Source organism: Adiantum capillus-veneris, chromosome 17, assembly GCF_014529385.1.
Source record: "Adiantum capillus-veneris isolate H3 chromosome 17, ASM1452938v2, whole genome shotgun sequence".
NCBI classification, from domain to species: domain Eukaryota; kingdom Viridiplantae; phylum Streptophyta; class Polypodiopsida; order Polypodiales; family Pteridaceae; genus Adiantum; species Adiantum capillus-veneris.
This window is the reverse complement of record NC_140947.1, coordinates 114,491,181-114,498,561: the sequence shown is the minus strand read 5'-3', so window position 1 is coordinate 114,498,561 and position 7,381 is coordinate 114,491,181. Positions and strand designations below refer to the sequence as shown.

General features: G+C 38.4%; 1 pseudogene; it reads right to left on the bottom strand.

Moving 5' to 3' along the window:
• Positions 1 to 2,550: 2,550 nt before the first annotated feature.
• LOC147437912 (uncharacterized) lies at positions 2,551 to 3,363 on the bottom strand (annotated as a pseudogene).
• Between the last annotated feature and the right edge of the window lie 4,018 nt (positions 3,364 to 7,381).

Sequence of the window (7,381 nt, the reverse complement as noted above, 5' to 3'; positions counted from 1 at the left end):
ACGAGGTTGGATACTAGCTGGGCAGGTAGTTGAGAGAAACCGGTTGCAAGCGGGCTACATGTTGAGTGAGTGTGCACCACTGGTTCCTGGGTTGGTATGACATGCAAGAAACTGAGAGAGAGAGAGAGAGAGAGAGAGAGAGAGAGAGAGAGAGAGAGAGAGAGAGAGAGAGAGAGTCGTTTGCAAGTGGGCCGGTGGTTGGGAGATGAGTGATAGACATCGGTAAGTGGTTGAGGACGGTTGCGTGGTTAAGCAAAAAGGTCCAGTTAACATCGCTACTTAGAAAGGAATGAATGTTGTTTTCCTGCAGCTTCAGTTTTCATGCGATATGAATGAGTGGTGCAGGTCGGGTGGTGTTGCATGCCCAAAAAAATGCTTGTCAAGACACTTTTCTCACTTCGTGTACCTACCAGCACTGCCTGTGTTAGCGTTGGACAATAGTGCCCGCCATTGTATATGACTACCAGATGTGATTGACAACACTGTACTGAGACTGGAACGACAAGGTGATGAGCGCGCTAACAATGATCATGGCTAAATGACAATGGCGTGTGCAAATAAGGGAGGGTTGGGCACCTTGGTAATGCATGTTGGTGATGTCCAGTCTGCAGCAAAACCATGAGATCATCCGCTATCGCCAAGAAACATGCAGGTCGAGTAGGTTGCACCCAAGCCAACACTGATGGCGGTTCCCTTTGCCTCCTGTCGTGGATGTTGAAATCAATAGCTAGGCATGGAGACTCCTATCATGCTATCCGCTCCTATAAACTCGGCGCTTGCCGATTGTGATGGCAGCTTCGTCTACATATGCTCTTTTGGAAATTCCCCGAGGTCTCTTAGGATTGTGATACTAGTGAGAAAAATTTCCGTCTCCTATACAGACCGTATGATGGTATTTATTGTGATTATTAACATTAATATATATATATATATATGTGTGTGTGTGTGTGTGTGTGTGTGTGTGTATACACACATGTTAATATTATGTAAACTTTGCTTATAGTATAAAATTATCATTTCTACTATCTTATTCAAATATCTTTCACTAATTATAAATTAATGAAGGATTACTATCAGATTCGCATGAAAAAGATAATATAAGACACAAAATTATAAATTTTAAAAACTAGAAGAAAACAAGAGCACTTAGCTTTTGATTATCCAAATCTGCAATCTCTGGAACGTAACTTGGTCTTTGATACCACTGCTGCAAACGGAAGTCGTGGCTCCCTGCAAAATACATAGGATAACATGCTACAGATAATAAATCAATAGATCTCCATACCTCCGCAATCATGTACGAGTAAACACCATAGCAAATCTGACATGAGAGAGGCAGAGAGCGAGACAGAGTAAGCGAGCACGTACATGCGCACCTCCTAAGCAGAGTGCTACGTCGGCATGGCGAGAGAGAAGAGGGGAGAGGAGAGAAGAAGTACACAGACATTGGATGCAATATCCCCCCGTGCAAGAGTGACCATTTCCCTCTTGCACGTATTTCATTTATAGATTTCTTGAATGGTCAAAGTGATTCCAAACTGGTCGGCAGATCATAAATGGCCAAAGCTCATAAAGAGCACTTGAATATAAAATGTACAATATATATATATATTTCCATTCACATAGGCCTAGCTCGGTTTAGTCTTTTCCACCTGTCAGCTGCAATAAATAATAACATATCAATTCCATAACATCATCCTTACCTTCTTTGTCTTCTAACAGTACGGTTTTAGAAGATACTTCAAGATTAAATATACCCCTAGCTTCTTTGCCCCCGGATGCTTCTTTGTCTAAGCCTTTACTTTCTTGGAACAAAATCCATTTTTTATTAGGATTTTCCCTTTTTCATATTATCAAACATAGAAATAAGACGACTATTGAAAACATCCGCAATTAGGGATATGCCTATTTAGCTGAAGAAAAAGGCAATAGTGAAGTAATTCCTAAGGTGTCCATGATGTCTTTTTATTTTCCCGGCACTTTTTTTTTGTACTCTATGTTATGACTGAGAATAGTTATCTTCTCAACAATAATTAAATGACAAAGAGTTAACTTGTATGAAGTGGGAATCTTATATACAGTTTTGTATAGCGACGTTATAGTTGTTGACTATTTCACAACTACACCAAAAAAAACCCCATTTTGCCTTTATTTAATTAGCCTCCAAGTTTGAGGTAACAGCTTACATACTAGGTATTGACTATAACTTGTAAGAACATTTAGTGGTCCTCAGTAATTTACACGCATGGGAGTTTATGTGTCCTATGTTGCTTGAGTTAGAACGTGGGCTAGCTGTGTTTTGGGCTACTAGACTATTATCATTGTTGAATGCAGCACTTGATTGCTTTGCTTGGTCAAACAAAACAAGTAGAGACTGACAAGGTTTTTTTTCTACATGCTCTACTCAAAGGGCAAAGGTAGTAAGGCTTCCTTTCCATCGATATCATCAAAACTGACTTTTAAAACATAATGCTAACTAGCATAATGCTAACGAGGAAACGAGGATTCAAACCCGTGGCTTCTGGCATGACAGACCAACACTCTAAATGACTAAGCTATTTCCCCTACCTCGGTCGGAGGTGGAGGATTCATTAAGCCCCCATCCTTGTTATTTGTTATTTGAAGATGTTCTGTGTTGTCCAATATAGTCCTAATCATTCTATTTTACTCTGCATGCACCTTTTTTGTTTTTTAAGGCACTCCATAAGAGCTCCATACATACTTATATACATAAAGGCGACGGTGCCTAAATGCCTTCTAGCGTCTTTTTTGGGCTTTTTCCCTTTTAAAACTAGCGTAGCACGAACCACAGTATTACGTTTTATTAGATTTGTGTTTGGAATTTTGCTTGTCCTACTCCTGCGGGATGTCTTATTTTTGTTTTTTGCAAAACTTTAGACCCTTGTTCTTGAATTTTATGCTTTTGCTTCGATTTGCATGGAATCTACCTCTAGAAAATTGTTTTTTTTAATAGGTGAAACTATTTTTATTCTTCTTGCGGTTGCGTTTGTAAGAGGGACTTCTGGAAAGGATGGCTACAAGCCCTGCAATCACTACAGCATACCCACCCTTCATTAAATTGAAAATCAACCCTTTGACCTTGTTACAGTCACACCAAATCTTAGTTGGTTCAATCCAAACTATTTTCTTGTTCAATGGTTTTGACAAAATAATTCCTGATTTACGCGGCTTTGGCAAAAGAAGTCTCGGTTCATGAAAATGAAGCTCCTTTACTTATACTTTTTTTAGATTTGAATCTTTGATCCCAACAAAATTAGACTTTGCTTATTTAGTAATTGACACCTCTGCTATCACTCCATGTTTTAAAAGGCTTACAAGCGTTTTCAATCCTGTATTCAACAATGGCAAAAGATAGGCATTTTAAACTATATTACGATTTTACTTATAATTGTAAACAAAGACAATTAAGACAGTGATTTAATATGAGTTTAAATACATTTACCTTACATATGATTCGTTGTTATTTATAATTAATAATCAATAAAGTCGGTCTCCGTGTTAGCCCTGGATCTTGGTGGAGAATCCTCTTTCTAAGAGCATATAACGAGGCATGCCTTCCGTTTTTAGAGTTTCATGGGCGTTGCCCCGTTTCCTAACTAGATGCTTAGATGTGAGCTACACTTTGTAGAAGATGCCACAAGCATAGATGGTTCTTCTTAGACCTAGAATGAGAGATCCATCAATAACTTACTTTTCTTGGGTGTCTAGGGATGCTCGATGACAATCCCCAAGTTGTCATTGTCTTACTTTTTTTGCTATTAGGATAATGAGTCCCTCGGTGTAGTCAGCACCATCGATTGTCAAGCAACAAGCTTACACTCATTGATTGTTTGTCCTATGTGTGCTCTAGGCCTTTTGCTTTTGTGGCTTTAAGGGTAGCTACCTTTCTATTAAACCAAGGACTGAGAGTTGAATAAACATCCCATCGATTAAAGTGGCAACTAACAATCTCTCTTTTTTTTGTTTGTTTTTGGTTAGAGTTCGTGTCATTAGTAGTGTAGGTCATTCCGCGGATATTGCTTGGGACTCATAGATCACACTAGGGAATGATTAACCAAATCTCGTTTTTATCTTAATATACATGGGAGCTTGTAAAAAGATGAAAACATGAAAATGAAAATGAAAGGGATGCAAAACAATTGTAGTGTCACTTTCATCATCATCAAGAGGTTGAACTTCCCTAGATCGACTTTCTGTCCCATTTACTTCGGCATGATAATCTAAATTTTAATAAATAAAATGAAAGAAAATATGATAAGAAAAGAGAAAAATCAAGATAGAAAAAGAAATTTAAAAAACACATAAATTACAGCCATGCTTGCGTGAAAGGGAATGGAAAAGGGAGCTGTTAGGATCGCCATCAGCTTAGGACCACCAGGTTTACATCGCCGCATTGGCTACATCTGGAAAGTCAAGGCTATTGAGATAAAAAACACAGTGGACTTAACGGCTTCGTCTATGACACTGTAAAGCCGATAGATTGTATCATTTGCGATAGCGTAGATTTAAATATCAGCAACCCTGCAATCATCCCATTTGATTGATAGGGTTGGTGGTTACTTCAATTACTAATTTGTTAACTAAAGTTACTTGACGCTAAATTAACTAAGGTTGTGGATTAGGTATCTCCTTTTGTTCCGAGTCCTAACTTTTTTAAAATTCGAACTAACCATAGGGATGGGGACTTTACTTGCACTCTTACTTTTGTCACTTTTGTTTGTACCCCTTTTGTTATTATCCCTTGCTAAAGCCCGTGGCTCCCACAATAAGGGCAACTAAAAGGCTCTTTTTGGCATGCATTTATGCTCGTCAAGGCCACATTTTGGTTTTATATGTTTTTCAAGGCAAATACGGTTCTTTGATCCTATGGGCTACTTATCTATTTCCATTGTATGTTATTGGAAGGTTCAACGCCTTTGGTCATAATTGTCCAGGTGGGATACTTGACCTCTTAACATTGATTATTGATTTTTCAATCTGATGATGAATCATCGAACCCACTCTGTGGAAGCGCAACTATCATATTAGTTATTGTGGAATGCTCAAGGAAAAACTAGAACTACTTTATCCATCTTTCAAAAGAAACTATCTAACCTATAGATAGTTTGCAGGACAAAAACACACTCGCTAAGCTATCAAAGACCATTAGTTAATGTTAACTTGCTATATTCAAATCCAAGACCGAAGCACAAGAGATTCTTGTTGAGAGAGAATAAGTTTTACCATCCATTACCACGCACGCAAACTACCTTTAGTTTGGTTAGAGAATCAAAAACTGGCGCCGAGGATTAAATGAGTTGTTTGTTGCCTCATTCAACGGTAGGGGTCTGGGCCATGAGTAACTTGGTGCAACATTGAGATTGAATTCTTGCATTCTATCTAGTTTTTTTTTCGCAGAACAAAAAGTGACATTAAGGGAAGGAAGTAAGGCAACCTACACTCATGTAGGCTTGAACCGATTTCTGGCTACTCCCTTTTGAGAGGGTAGGTCTGTAAGATGGTTAGGAAAGGTTTCATAAGGTAGTGTCCACGGTCCTTGCTGGTGACCTCTCTTTGTAGTCCTAACTACTAATAGTGGCGGTGGTATTATTACCTTGCCCTTCGTAGTTAATACCACTAATAGTAGCATTTTTTTATAACTTCTTTTCCATCATTTCAACTAACGATTGAAGAACAAAAGCGCTCATTTAAGGGAACAAGTGAATCTGTTAAATGAATGGGTCATTTACTTGAAACGTTTGAAAAAGTTTATGTTTGACTTGTACTCTAACCAAGTTAGGGTAAATATGGGTTTGGACCATTGACACAAAAAGGCAATTCGGTAGAAGAGCAGGGGCAGTTACGTGCAAAAATAGTGAAATTCAAAGGACAATCGCAGAGTACGATAGGAGACAATGGTCACTCCTTTAGGTCTGATCTAGGGGGCGCTAGTAAAGACAAAAATCTTAGTGTCCATGAGACACTTTGGATCCTGAGACCAACTGAGGAATATTTTCTTAATTATTCTTTGATGTTATGGCTAGATTTTTCCACAGACCTTTATTCCCCATTGATCAAATGGGTTTTGAAAAAAATTGCAACAAATACAAATATATTGGTTCTTCTTCCTTAGCTGTAACTTTTACTTTGGAGATTGAAGTGAATCCTTTAGTTTAGGAGGGGGCGCCTTTAGTTTAGTTTGGTATAATGTGGGTCTCCAAAACCTGATGTTGTTCTCTAGTTGTACATGCATCCAAACCAATGCAATAGATAGACTCATCAAGGTGTAACATGATCCTCGAACGTGCAAGCTCATCCAAGTCCTCCCACTCATCGTCAATCATAGACTCTAGCCTAGCATCCATGCCATGTAGTTGCAACACTTGGCCCAACTGAGTTAATGCATCATGCATACCTGCTTTTTTCAATGCTTAAAGTTTGAACCATCAAACTTTGTCTAGAAAAGCACAAACCCTGACAATGATGTACATGCCAAATCCATGGCGATAACCTGTGACAAGACCAAGGGAAAATTGATCAACTGACAATAGCCAAAGCTTGGCTAGCTCATACACCAAGTACTATCAAAATACAACATAAGCTGGCATAAGCTATCTAAGAGAACTATCAACAAATATGCGATCAATGTACATAATGAAAAAGAATGAGCAAAATCCCTAAAATGATTTTAAAAAACCTACTTTAATCCAAGAGCACTATGTGGTAATCAATGAAACTATCATCAACAATCTCTCTCTTGAAGAGATTACCACATGTATGTCAAATGACATAATCCGGTGAGCAAACATTATCACAATGCGATGCCAAAACACTACGAAAAAGAAACCAGTGAGTGCCACATGCAATCAAAACATGATTGCAAACCATGCGCATAAACAAATAAACTCGCAAGAAAAATCCTACAGAGTTTTGGCAATATTTGTCTATCTAACCATAATAACCATACATGCCATAAACATGCTCAAAACCATGAGCAAATCATGCACAAAATCCGCACTCAAGCATACACGAGCTGTCCCGAAGTCTCAACTCCGTAAACTTGGAAAACAATCCTGTAATCTGAAACACAAAGTGCATCAACCGCACTCTACAAGCGAGGCATATACTAGCATAAACTTGGATACAAACCAACCAAAATATGGCACAAATTGATGCTCAGTACAACTGAAAATTAGCCCACATATGCCATTGCAAGGCATCCACCGAAAAGCGCACATCATGTGCATCCACATGGCAATATAAACGAGTATCAAGCATGTAGCAAATGTGTATAAAATGTGCATCCAAATCAGTTGAATATTTAGCTCTAAATCATGCTAAAAATGCTTGCAAACTCTCTGCAAATCTGTGCACACACTCT